At 35.0% G+C, this 14,585-nt stretch overlaps 1 protein-coding gene across 1 annotated transcript in view; it reads right to left on the bottom strand.

Annotated features, from left to right (window-relative positions):
* Nucleotides 1-14,585, bottom strand: part of LOC136774330 (diacylglycerol kinase theta) — a 2,104,019-nt gene that overhangs the window by 1,124,573 nt on the left and 964,861 nt on the right. The window lies entirely within an intron of this gene.

Genomic DNA, 14,585 nt, shown 5'->3' with positions numbered 1-14,585 from the left:
CCGTCTAGGAACATCCCTGTGGACCGTCAGAAGACCGGATGAAAAGACCGGCGCTCCACTTAAAAGTCCAAGCCGACCAAGCGAGCAAGGCAGGGCTGTGCCAAGTAACTTGGTGGCTTGAGACGAGGAGAAGTGGGCACAGGGACTCCTGCGAAAAGGCGAATTCTCTAGTCCCCTGAGGAGGGGGAAATAAGAGAGTGAGTCGGGCCTGGGACGTCGCGCAAGGCGGACGTACACCACACCGGCTCACCGATGAGTGTGTCCGTGTGCGTGAGGTGAGCTTGCTCCCTACGCAACGAACACACTGTATGCTATCGATGCATAAGGGACCTGTGCAGGTATGGTAGGTTTCTGCTGCATGCCGGGTGCCGCCGCTAAGTCCATGGCAACGCGCATGGCACCGCGGACTTGGTCATTGCGAGGATGCACCACCCTGACAGTCCCCTATGAGAAAAGATCTCGATAATGTTCTCGTCTCCTCACCTCCCCTCACATGTGTGAGTGGGTGGGTGGGAGAGTGTGTCTATTGTCGCGAGGCTCGGGCTACCTGTAAGGGACCCACCCCTCTCTCCACGACCTAGCACACTGAGCAAACCAGGCTTCCGTACCGTCCTCTGTGCACTACCAATCAGCCCATTGGAAAATGCATACGATTGGAATGGCGGGGTAAGACCCCTATGTTAACGCTGGGTTGTTGGTCACCCACACGACCAACTGGCGCCCTGAAAGTACCGAATGTAAGGACGGCCGAAGGTAATAGGTAGAAGAATCCATTACATTTATTATTGATTTAAATAAGTCAATGCTTATAAATAAATATGCTGAAAATCATGTATAAAGGCATTTGGCTGCAAATGTAAATAACATCGAATATTGGTTGATTTTCTGCAAAGCGAAGCGGAAAGATTTTGCCTCGAATCTTCTGCTAGACGCTAATAGCGAGAAAGACAGAGAGGTCCGAGAGTGTATCTCCGCTGTCTGTTTAATTCGAGGATAGCCGAGAGCGAGCGAAGCCAGTCGACACATGTACGGACGTTTCTATTTGTGTTCGTGACTATCGAGCAGCGGTAGAAGTGGGGATGGTTCACGCAAACGAGCCTGCATCTGTGATAATAAGTGGAGGGGGAAATTCGGCAGAACGACGGTCTACTTTCTGGCAACACTGCTCTACAGTGATGTTAGATCGTGCCGGATTTCTCTCCCCACTACGCGACCGTAGTCTCACTAACACACGGTCAGCCGGTAGCATCGGTGAGACATCCTTACATATGCCCAACTCCTTAGTCACGCACACCGTTGCAGCGATACGTGCGTGTCTCGGCTGCCTTCGCTGGGTCTCGGTCGGATTCGGCACAACTGCAGAGCGAGAGAGAGAGCAGTATAGTTTTCTCGGCCCTCTCACTCTCTCCCAATCTTGACAGTCTCTTAGCCAAGGAAGCGTGGCAAAATCCTTTTCGGCCAGCACGGCAAGTGGAGTCCAGTCAAATCAATAAAAATAATTACCAAAAAATCGTAAATTTTGTTTTTTTTTAAGTGGTAAATACTAAGGAGCGAAAATTTGCAAAATTCAAACTCCTAAGGGGTTTGCTAATTGGGGGGGGGGGGGGGTGAAAAAGGGGTAACCAAAAATAATTCGACTCCTGTACTTCGTAGAATAACAATTTTATTTATTTAACTTAGAAAAATATTCTCTACAACTATTATTGGACAATATTTTTTGTAGCGAAATTGGTTAAAAATTTATTCAGGAAAAAGGAATACAAATTTTGCAATTTTAACTTATTTACTTTAATATTTTGAATCCGGCTATTTTAATCGAAAATAAGTTTAAATATTTTTTGTAGGGTGTTTAATTAGCTAGAATCCAAGTTAGTTAAAATATGATTTTTGTCAAATGGAATCTTAGATAGGGTGCATCGCGCGAAGTTTATTATTTTAATGACTTATTTTGCTCAGCGAATGAAGTACACATCTTTACTTGCTATTCGTTATGTTCAAACATTGAGCTCCTCGTGTTTTTAATATATTTACGAAAAATGCTTTGAATAATAAATTCTTTTCCACCCTACCCTGGAGGTAGAGTTGGAGGCGCATTTTTTTTTAACGTGGTATCCCCAGAAGGTATATTCTACAGGAATGCTTTTTAAGCCAACTTTAACACAATTATAACGAAATTTGTTAAAGGGAACACTGCGAAGACGCGCATTTGGAAACATTGGTGGACTGGCCTAGTTTTGCCAAAATCGTCGGATAGTATTTTATTTTAGTAGTATAATGTGCTAATAATTGCATTTTTGATTTATTATTGAGTCCATTATGTTAATGGTTATTAAAAAAAAATCGTTGCAATGAAAAAAAAAAAAAAAAATTTAAACTTCGCCAAGACTAGAACACGAGCCCGCCGCGTGGCATACGGTAACCTTACCATCTGCGCTACACCGTTCACTTGGTGTACCAGAGGCAAAACATCTTTTTAAAGACTTACTATAATTCTTTCATTAATCCGTCATAAACGATCAAGAATTAGCAGCAATAATAAATACATTTATTTACACATCATTATTGCACTAAATTTATTATGTTTTTTATTTGAAGCATACATTTTGCATGAAGATACGACAATTTAATGTAGTAGTCTAGTAAATTGACCGATTTTGCAAGGTATTCTTCGGAAATTTTTTTGACTACCTAAATGAAGTGCAAAGCTCTGAAAATTTTATATGTTATTAATACAATATTGAATTATACAAAAATATATATTTTTTTTTATTTTTACGATATTTTATTTAAATTATATGGGTTCTAAATAGGTGAAAAAAAAAATATGTGCTGCTGGCCCGTGAGGTATCTCCAGTTTGGGTAATCGAAAATAAAAAAATGCAATGGATTATTGTTCAGTAGGATTGTCATTCTGGCAGGTACTAGAAAAAATTAATTTGGTTGAAAAATAATAAAATAGCGGACTTCGAAAGAAAAAGATACAATTTTTTAGTGTAAATTGGGCTGTAAATTAAAAAGTAATGAATGAAAAACATTGATTCTAGTACCCGCCAAAATTACAGATGTGTAGAACAACCTGTAAAAATTTCAGACCGATCAGTTCAACAGAAAATCTGTTATGCCTCGGGCCGACCGAGAAAACGTGGTTTCGAGAAAAACACGTTTAAAGTTTGGCTAACAGAACTTTCATCCTCACACTAATCGTCGATCCCTGGTGCGTGCAACAAGCTTTAGGTCTCTTCATACGTGTGAAACGCGGGTATATCTGGTTATATTCTTTCGTATATCAAAAGGTATACGAAACTTCAAGGAAATATAAAGTTAATGAGTTATAATAGTGAGGAATAATCGTTAGCAGTTATCGTGCACCTAACAGCGTTCAATTATGCGGCGCTCTCGAATATATGTTATATCTTTGTTAATATTTTGAATATCGGTTTAAAATTTATACACCATATTCTCATGTTGGTATACTATCGAAATATGAAAAAAAAAAATTTTTTTCGACCCAAACAACTAGACTACTACATTAAGGGTGTTCATGCAATACTCTAAATACAAAAATATTCATATGCTCTATTATCATAAATCAATTGAGTAATCTTATAATATATGTTACGTGTAGCCGAATTATTAATGGTAATTGAGCTTGTTAATATTTTTGTATTTAGAGTATTGCATGAACACCCTTAAACTGTCGTATCTTCATGCAAAATGTACGCTTCAAATGAAAAACATAATAAATTTAGTGCAATAATGATGTGTAAATAAATGTATTTATTATTGCTGCTACTTCTTGATCGTTTATGACGGGTTGATGAAAGAATTGTAGTAAGTCTTTAAATAGCTGTTTTGCCTCTGGTACAGTTCGGTTCAATAATCTTGCACCAGGCGAGGGGAAGCAGAAATCAGGGGGGCGAGGGGATATTTAGGGAGTTTGTCCGTAGCTGTCAAATGGCGCGATTAACCCTGAATTTTGGATCTTAAACAAAAATAATATTTTCGGAAAACGATTACGGAAAAGATGGAATGATTTAATACATAACAGAGAAGACAAAATATATCAGATGAGTATAAATTACTAACAAAAAATGAAAATTATTGTGAATTTATAAGGAAATATACTTTGTGGTTATTTTATTTCAGTTACAAGCTAAATCCTATTCTTTATGAGTTTAAATCGCAGGAAAGAAATACTTAAAGACCAATGAATGAAAAAGGACTGATTTATAAAGCATTTCTGTGTGGCCCAGTCATTTCTATAATTGTGACATAATGTTGTAATAGTGAATGTGTAAGCGATTACTGTGTATACAAAGAAATTTTATTTCAAAATAATAATAATGTATGATAATGTTTTGATTTCTATTATTGTAAACTAAAGCTAGTTCAAATAAAATTTATTATTTTAATTTCTTCCTTAACCACACACAAATTCTATACGTACATAGTAATTATATATACTTGTAGAACCTATCTTTAAGCTACTCTAACTAAATTGCAGCTATTTTAAATCTGTAGGTCATAACTATTTGCTTCAATGATTTTTATTATTCATTGTGAGACAAATTATGTAGAGGTTCTGCAAATTTCTTATGAGTCTGTCACATCCTTCGACATATTACCTTGTATGACATTTATTTGCCTTGATTGTTCCTTCTTCTAGTTTTCAACACATATACCAGTAATTCTCTAGATATTTTCAAATATGCTCAGATATGTTTATTCTGCTGTCTAATTGCTTCTGTAATAATTAGAATGATTGGTAAACTATTGGTGTATTAAATTTGGAAAATGGACACTGGACTGATTGTACTTGAATATGTTTGGCACCTCATCCTCATGATATCTTTTACTTCCATTTGAGAGGATATTGTCGACCAATACGTTTATGTATACTGCTGAGTTCATCTTGTTTTCATCTTCAAATTATATTTTCCAGCTACATATTTGGATATCCATTCCCAATATGCAATACTTATTTTATTATTCCTATTTGTTAATGAAACTTATCTGTTATAAAACCTTAATTTATCCAGTCGCCATGTGTATATCCTATCATTTTCAGATGATTGATGTATCTTTCTATCAATCCTGACAACATTCTAATAAGAGTAAGGAAATAAGAGTATTCTATATTCAAAATGTATATTCAAACACGTTGCTGGAAAACTACTTGAAGCTAAAAAATAAGATGAACTCAGTATTATACACATAACTTTTAAGGAACTTTATCTATCTAAGTATTATGCGAACATATCTCACAGAAGAGAGGCCTCATTTAAATAGCATCATTCAAATGCCCAGTTTCCAAATTTAATAAGACAATGGTTTAACAATCATTCCAATATATATTTATGAAATTAATTACAAATAGCATAATCATCTTATCTGCGTGTATTTAAAAATGATTATAAAATTATTGTTATATGTTATAGACTAGAAAAAAATAGTGCATAGGAGGCATATAAATATCACACAAGGTAATATGTCGAAAGATGTGACAGACTCATAAGAAATTTGCAGAACCTCTACGCAATTTGTCTCACGTTGAATAATAAAAATCATTGAAGAAAATATTTATGACATGTAGATTTAAAATAGTTACAATTTTATTACGGTAGTTTAAAGATAGATTCTACAAGAATATGTAATTACAATGTACGTATAGAATTTGTGTATGGTAAAGGAAGTAATTAAAATAATAAATTTTATTTGAACTAGCTTTAATTTATAATAATAGGAATCAAAACATTATCATACATTATTATTATTTTGTAATAAAATTTCTTTGTATACACAGTAATCGCTTACACATTCACTATTACAACATTATGTCACAATTATAGAAATGACTGGGCCACACAGAAATGCTTTATAAATCAGTCCTTGTTCATTCATTGGTCTTTAAGTATTTCTTTCCTGCGATTTAAACTCATAAAGAATAGGATTTAGCTTGTAACTGAAATAAAATAACCACAAAGTATATATCCTTATAAATTCACAATAATTTTCATTTTTTGTTATTAATTTATACTCATCTGATATATTTTGTCTTCTCTGTTATGTATTAAATCCTTCCTTCTTTTCCGCAATCGTTTTCCGAAAATATTCTTTTTGTTTACGATCCAAAATTGAGGGTTAATCGCGCCATTTGACAGCTACGGACAAACTCCCTAGATATCCCCTCGCCCCCCTGATTTCTGCTTCCCCTCGCCTGGTGCAAGATTATTGAACCGAACTGTACACCAAGTGAGTGCTATAGCTTAGACGGTAAGGTTGATGTTTGTCACGAGGCGGACTCGTGTTCGAGTCTTGGCGAAGTTTAAAATTTTTTTATTTTTTTTTTCATTGCAAGGATTTTTTTTTAATAACCATTAACATATTGGACTCAATAATAAATCAAAAATTCAATTATTAGCACATTATACTACTAAAATAAAATACTATCCGACGATTTTGGCAAAACTAGGCCAGTCCACCAATGTTTCCAAATGCGCGTCTTGGCAGTGTTCCCTTTAACAAATTTCGTTATAATTGTGTTAAAGTTGGCTTAAAAAGTATTCCTGTAGAATATACCTTCTGGGGATACCACGTTAAAAAAAAATGCGCCTCCAACTCTACCTCCAGTGTAGGGTGGAAAAGAATTTATTATTTAAAGCATTTTTCGTAAATATATTAAAAACACGAGGAGCTCAATGTTTGGACATAACGAATAGCAAGTAAAGATGTGTACTTCATTCGCTGAGCAAAATAAGTCATTAAAATAATAAACTTCGCGCGATGCACCCTACCTAAGGTTCCATTTGACAAAAATCATATTTTAACTAACTTGGATTCTAGCTAATTAAACACCCTACAAAAAATATTTAAACTTATTTTCGATTAAAATAGCCGGATTAAAAATATTAAAATAAATAAGTTAAAATTGCAAAATTTGTATTCCTTTTTCCTGAATAAATTTTTAACCAATTTCGCTACAAAAAATATTGTCCAATAGTAGTTGTAGAGAATATTTTTCTAAGTTAAATAAATAAAATTGTTATTCTACGAAGTACAGGAGTCGAATTATTTTTGGTTACCCCTTTTTCACCCCCCCCCCCCCGACTCACCAATTAGCAAACCCCTTAGGAGTTTGAATTTTGCAAATTTTCGCTCCTTAGGATTTACCACTTAAAAAAAAAAAAAAGTTACGATTTTTTGGTAATTATTTTTATTGATTTGACTGGACTACACTTGCCGTGCTGGCCGAAAAGGATTTTGCCACGCTTCCTTGGCTAAGAGACTGTCAAGATTGGGAGAGAGTGAGAGGGCCGAGAAAACTATACTGCTCTCTCTTGCTCTGCAGTTGCGCCGAATCCGTCCGAGACCCAGCGAAGACAGCCGAGACACGCACGTACCGCTGCAATGGTGTGCGTGACTAGGGAGTTGCGCATGAGTAGGGATGTCTCACCGATGCTACAGGCTGACCGTGTGTTATTGAGACTATGGTCGCGTGGTGGGGAGAGAAATCCGGCACGATCTAACAGCACTGCTCCCTGGTACTGCCGTCCTCTGGCTCAGTCCGAGCCACCTCTACCACTGCAGCAGAGAGCCCAAATGTGGACTCGCGGGTCCTTGCCCTATCATCGGTGCTACGCTTGCCATGCCTTTGGCCACCGGTTTTATGAGTGCACTGCGCCACTCATAACTGCTTTTTGCCGCCATTGCGGTTGGGCATTCGAGGAAGAAGATACTTGCCTGAGGTGCAATAATAAAGACCTCAGCTCGCCAATGTGCTCCCGGCCTCAGCAATTGTGTTGGACCAACAAACTGCCGCTACCGGAACACTTTATAAAAAGTCGCCCCACCTCGCGCAGCAGCAATCAGAAGAGGAGAGAGTGGATCCTGAGCTACCGTGCGACCCGACAGGCCCGAAGGGAGGAAGAAGCTGCAATGGAAGCTGCAGACCTCTGCGCCGCGGAAGCTGTTCCTGCCGAAGAGGCTAAAACTGAATAGTTTCTTTGCCCCTTTTGCTCCTTCGCGTTGCTTATACAGGGTGTAACGAAACGACCGCCTTTTCTCGTAACTGGAGGTTCGGGGTGACCATCCAAATGCACGTGTAAAATTTTGTTCGAATCGTTCAAGGGGTTTAAAAGTTATTTCCATTTAAAACTCACCCTTTTTCGGTCCTTTTCGAACGACTTTAAATGTGCAAAATAAAGTGGAGAAAGTGAAAAAAACAATTGACGAACACCCCACTAGAATGTAAAAATTATCAATCGCGCGCGATAATACATTTGCTATTTATTTAATTAATTTGGCTATTAGATTAATTTTAAAAATAGCAAAATCTATTTCATTACAATTCCAAATCAATTCAATACAAGTATCATTGACTGAATTGATGGAAAGAGGGAGAAGATAGAATGAAAAGGAAAGTATCAAAAGCTAAGATGTCACGCGACTGCACTGATAATTTAATAGGAAACACATCAAGGCATTTTCTTTCTACAAACGAAGGTAAAAAGAATTATTTAAAATCAATTCATTGATGATAGAAAAAATTAAACTTACCCATTATTGTTCTCCAAGTTCCTTTACACCGAAGTTTTTGAAAAAGCTTCAAACTGGCTCCTCGATGATTTCCAGAATGCACACTTTCATTGATTTTGCATTTAAGAACTCGCGAATTTAAGCAAATTAGGTGTTAACCTATGTTTCTTCAAAACACCGGTTAATTTGACACTTTTTGAACTGTTTGAAGTAGGCTGAAAAGAGAGACACAGAGAGATAGACTAATCAATAATTCGTTTCGACCACTCTTAATCACCCTACTTCAAACAGTTCAAAAGTGTCAAATTCACCAGTGTTTTGAAGAAACGTAGGTTAATACCTAATTTGTTTAAATTCGCGAGTTTTTAAATGCAAAATCAGTGATAGTGTGCTTTCTGGAAATCATCGAGGAGCCAGTTTAAAGCTTTCTTAAAAACTTTGATGTAAAAGAACTTGGAGAATATTAAATGGGTAAGTTTAGTTTTCTCTATCATCAATGTATTAATTTTGAATCATTCTCCTTAGCTTCGTTAGTAGAAAGATAATGCCCTCATGCGTTTCCTATTAAATTATCAGTGCGTTCGCACGAAATCTTAGTGTCTGATACTTTTCTTTTCATTGCGTCTTCTCGCTCTTTCCATAAATTCAGTCAATGATAATTATACTGAATTGAATTGGGAATGTAATGAAAAGGATTTTGCTATTTTTAAATTAATCTGATAGCCAGATTAATGGAATAAATAGCAAAAGTATTATCGCGCGCGATTGATAACTTTTACATTCTATTGGGGTGTTCATCAATTGTTTTTTCACTTTCTTCACTTTCCATTTTGCAATCAAAGTCGTTCGAAAAGGACCGAAAAAGGGTGATTTTTAAATGTAAATAACTTTTAAACCTCTTGAACGATTCGAACGAAATTTTACACGTGCACTCAGTTTGACACCCCGAACCTCCAGTTACGAGAAAAGGCGGTCGTTTCGTTACACCCTGTATATGTATATTCCTCAACTAATCTTGAATTATAGTATAAAGTAAACATTAATTTTATAACATAAAATCTGCGAATACCAGTTTATAATTTAGATAATAAATATTTAGCAAGCGCAAAAGAACAACGAATACATGGAATATTATTACCAAATATTATCAGAGCATTAGTATGTCGTTCATCAAATTGTGATAAAACTAAAGCAGTTCTCGCACTTCTTCTCAGTCAACACGGATTACACTTTGAGCATGTGTATGTTTATTCTAAATTATTAAATCAACCAAAATATTGTTTCATACAAAATGTTTTTATTAATCTAGAGGATATAATTAATTATTATACTTTTACCAACAATATAGATGTTTTTCCTGTTAATGATAGTATACAAAATTCTATTTTTATCTTTGACGATGTAGCCTGCGATAACCAATCAATAATTCGGGAATATTTTATGATGGGTAGACATTCTCAAATTGATTGTATTTATCTGTGTCAGACTTATGCTAAAATTCCTAAACATTTAATTCGTGATAATGCAAATTTTATAGTAATATTCAATCAGGATAATACAAATTTACGTCATATTTATAATGAACATGTAAATAATGATAGGTCGTTTGAAAATTTTTGCGATTTATGCTCAATAGGTTGGAAACCAAAATTTGGATTTTTGGTAATCGACAAGGACAGTCAATTCAATAGTGGGAGATATCGTAAAGGTTTTGATGAATTTATAATTTTCAAATAAAAAGGAGAGAGAGAAAGAATAGAGAGGGTCACATGACAAAAAATATTAAAACATACATGAGAGATGTGTGGTTAATTGAAGTTAGTTATATTGTATGTGTCAAAGATAACGCATCATGAAAAAGCAAACCAACAAAAGTGTTAGTGAAAATATGAGAAGTTTCAAACAGATAGAGAAAGTGAATAAAGCAATTGTTAATGCTAGTAAATCAATACGAAAAAATTATCCAGCACTGAAGATGGGTCAACAAGAAAATAGGATGAAAGTTATTAAAAGTTTAGAACCTATTATTCAATTACTGCAGAAAATAATTAATACAACAGATGAAGATAAAATATTAATGAAAATGGAACCGAGAAAAAAATACGTTTATTAAAGAGAATCCATTCAGAAACATCTACTCCAATAAAAGAAGTTCCGTTGAAGAGAATTCATCCAGAGTCATCTACTCCAAGAAAGGAAGTTCCGTTGAAAAAAATACGTGAAATTAATTTTAATTCAAAAGAAATAAATACAAATCGTCATACTGCAGCAAATAACGCAATTGAATTAAAAAGAAATTTACATGATAATTACATTACATCTCCTACAAATGATAATATAATTAATTTAAATGAAAGTTTTAACAATCAAACGATTGAAGAAGAAACATCATTGCCCATGAAATATATATCAATGGATGAATCACCTGTTTCAAAACAATATGCTACAATACATTCAGCTTATGCAAGAGAACTGCTTGGAGGAAAAACTGAAACAATTGATGATGTGTTTGATATATACAACAATCCTCTTGATAATAAATTATATTTGGGAAATTAAATCTTTCATATTGATTCCAATGATGTTATAACAGTAGGTAAAAAAAGGTATCAAGGTACTAAAGGATTATTTGAACTTTTGTTAATAAAAAAAACCTAATGAGACACTTTATAACGATGAAGATTTAAAACAATATAAAGGTATATTACAGTACACAAGTGCACATAGACGAGGTCATCTACCCGGTGAACACATTAAAAGTAGTAGAGGAGATAAATATATGTTTATTATAAAACCACTCTTTTCTAAAATAAAAAGTCAAGGGTTATGGGTTACTGCTCCCAGTATGTTGCTCAATAGAAACAATAACATTGATTATGTTCATTGGGATGATCCTAATGAACTTTTTGATCTACTAGGATTACTTTTTGCATCACAAACTGCAGGAAACAATTCACATCAAAATGAAATAATATCTATTATTGAGGAGGTTAAAGAGGCTGGATTTATAATAAGTTAAAATAATTTTCACATTTTCAATCAGTATCACGATGACCATAGATGTGTTTGGTAAATCTCTAAATGAACCATACCGTTATCGTTCAGTGTCAAGAAGAAGACCTAGAATAGATAATCTTATTGTAGGAACAGTAAATCAAAATGAATCTTTAAACATTAATAGAGGTGAATATAATGCACGCAAAAAACGAATTATAAATTTAGGTGAACCATTAAACCATACAGATGCAGTGACAAAATTATATGTTGATACAGAAGTTAAAAAAAATAATAATGATTCAACAAAAATTGATAAAGTATTTTTACAGAATAAAATTTCAAATAATATTCAAAAATTTGATTTGGGTACAAAAATGAAAGATTTCAATGAAAATTTGCAAAAAAAATTGAATGATTTTAATAAAATAACTATTAATGTACAATCACAGAATGATAAAGTAAAAAATGAAATAGAAGGACTTGTTTTGAAAAATAAAGCAAAACAATTTGAGGAAGACTTTGACAGGAAGAAGAGTGAAATTGAAAAATGGAAAGTAATGTAAAATCACTGAGCGGGCATGTCAAGAGTGAAACTGAAAATTTAAACTTGAACGATAAAAGGAAGAAATTTGAGGAGGATTTTAACAGGAAGAAGAGTGAAATTGAAAAGTTGGAGATTGGTGTGAAATCTTTGAGTGAAAATGTCAAGAGTGAAATTAATAAATTGAATTTGGATGATAGAATAAAGAGGTTCGAGGAGGACTTTGGGGCAAAAAGAGAAGCAAAATTGAAAAGTTGGAGAGTAATGTTAAATATTTGAGTCAGAATGTTAAGGATGAAATTAAAAAAATGGATTTAAGCAATCAAAGTAATGAATTTAAAAAATATTTGGAACAGAAAAAAAAATTTGAAAATTTGGAAAATAAAATGAAAACTATAAAAGATTATGTAAATAATGAAATAAAAAAAATAGATTTATTACATGATACTTTTAATAAGGATACAAATAAAAGTTTGAAAAATATTGATTAATTAAAAACTGAAGTGAAAGCTCTAAATGATGATATCAAAGGTGAAATTAAGAAACAAATGGACTTTGGTGTAAGTATGATAAATACATTAACCAAGGAAATTAAACGAATGAAAGACAAAAAAATCCTTACTATATAACCTATCTTTCCACCAATTCCTACAGTACCTTCAGTTATTCCAGAGATTGAACCTGGTAATTTTGAAAAATTATTGAAAAAATTACATGAACTGTTGGATAAGGGAAAACAGAAATGAGTAAAGAAAAATAACTTGTTGATGAATTACATGCTCCAGCACGAAAAAATTTTATTAGAAGACCAGTTATTGTTCATGAATATGACGATTTATGGTAAGCTGATTTAGTGGATATGCGATTGTATTCAAAAATTTATAAAAATCATCAATATATATTGACAATTATCGATGTTTTCAAAATATGCTTAGGCTATACCAATTAAAACTAAAAGTGGAAAAAATGTTGCTCATGCATTTTCCAAAGTTTTAGAAGAGAGAAAACCAAAAAATTTTCAAACTGGCGATGGAACAGAATTTTACAATACAAATTTTCAGCAACTAATGAAACATTATGGAATTAATCATTATTCAACGTATAGTATACTTAAAGCATCAGTAGTTGAACGTTTCAATAGAACATTGAAGAGCAGTATGTGGAAAATGTTTACGCTTAATGGAAATTATCAATGGCTGATCATACTGTCAACTCTAGTTAAAGATTACAACAATCGTAAGCATAGAACTATTGGTATGTCTCCACAAAGCGTAACAATTGAACGAGAGAAAGATTTATTGAAAAATGTGTATAATTTCATAAAAATAGCTGCACCGGCATAGTATAAAGTTGGTGATGCTATTCGTATAAGCAAATATAAACATTAATTTAATAGGGGTTATACACCCAATTAGACAACAGAAGTATTTAGAATAGAAAAAGTTAAAAGACAAAATCCAATAACATATTTATTAAAGGATTCTATTGGTCAATCAATCGCAGGTGGATTATACAAGTATGAACTACATAGTGTTGCAAATCCTGATGTATACTTTGTAACGAAGTTCCCCGTTACGTATACGAGATATCGAATAAAGAACATAAAAGCTACCGAACAGTGAATATTATTAATCCGTACTTTACCGACTTGTGAAATAGACTCACGAGTGGATTATAGCTAACGTCAAGGATAGACCCCGTTGACATGCAGAGGCCCGGATGAAAAGACCGGCGCTCCAGTAAACGATGTCCAGGTTGCCCTGAGAAGTAAGGCAGGGACATGCCAAACAACCCAGGCAACCTGAGATAAGGAGAAGCGGCCTTGGGGAGTCCTAAAAAGAATGACTGTGTCTATAAGTCCCCACGAGGAGGGGAGATAGAACATCGAGTCTGGCTTGAACGCTGGTTACGCGCTTCAAGCAGGCTGCGCGAATGTTGTGGGCAGACTGCCAAAGCAGGCAGTCGGAACGCGATAGTGGGACTGTGCTGATGTGTCCGTGCGTGCTGGTGAGCGCGTGACGCGGCACTCAGACAGCCATGGGTCCGTTCGCGTACGTGAGATGTGTGTTGTAGGCCAGCCTGCAGTACGTCATGACTGGATACCGGTCAATGCATAGTGGGTTGTGCAGGGGCATAGTTAGCCCGTTGGGATGTGTCCCGGTGCCCTCCGTAATCCCATAGGCTTGCGCTATGGCTGGACGAGCCGCGAACATTGCCTCCGTGGTGGTCCGCTCCTGGCAAACACTATGCTTGGCAATGATACCGCATGTTCCCGCACTCCTCACCACCACCTGTGTGTGGGTGGTGAGGGATAAATGTATGCCCCTCAGCAGATAGGTCTGTGAGGCTCGGACTTCTGCAAGGAGACCTACCCTCTCTCCACGACCTAGCATACTGAGCGACCCTGGCTACCGCTACCGTCCAAATTCATGGCCGCAGGGCCGTATAAGATGCATAGAAAATAGAGTCGAAAGACTCAAATGATATCGTAGGGTTGTTGGCCACCCAGCTG

The sequence above is a fragment of the Prorops nasuta genome, unplaced genomic scaffold, assembly GCF_024137725.1.
Source record: "Prorops nasuta isolate Cenicafe-Biocafe unplaced genomic scaffold, Cenicafe_Pnas_1.2 PNAS00001, whole genome shotgun sequence".
NCBI classification, from domain to species: Eukaryota; Metazoa; Arthropoda; class Insecta; order Hymenoptera; family Bethylidae; genus Prorops; species Prorops nasuta.
The sequence above is the reverse complement of the archived record's forward strand: the minus strand, read 5'-3'. Positions and strand labels throughout refer to the sequence as shown.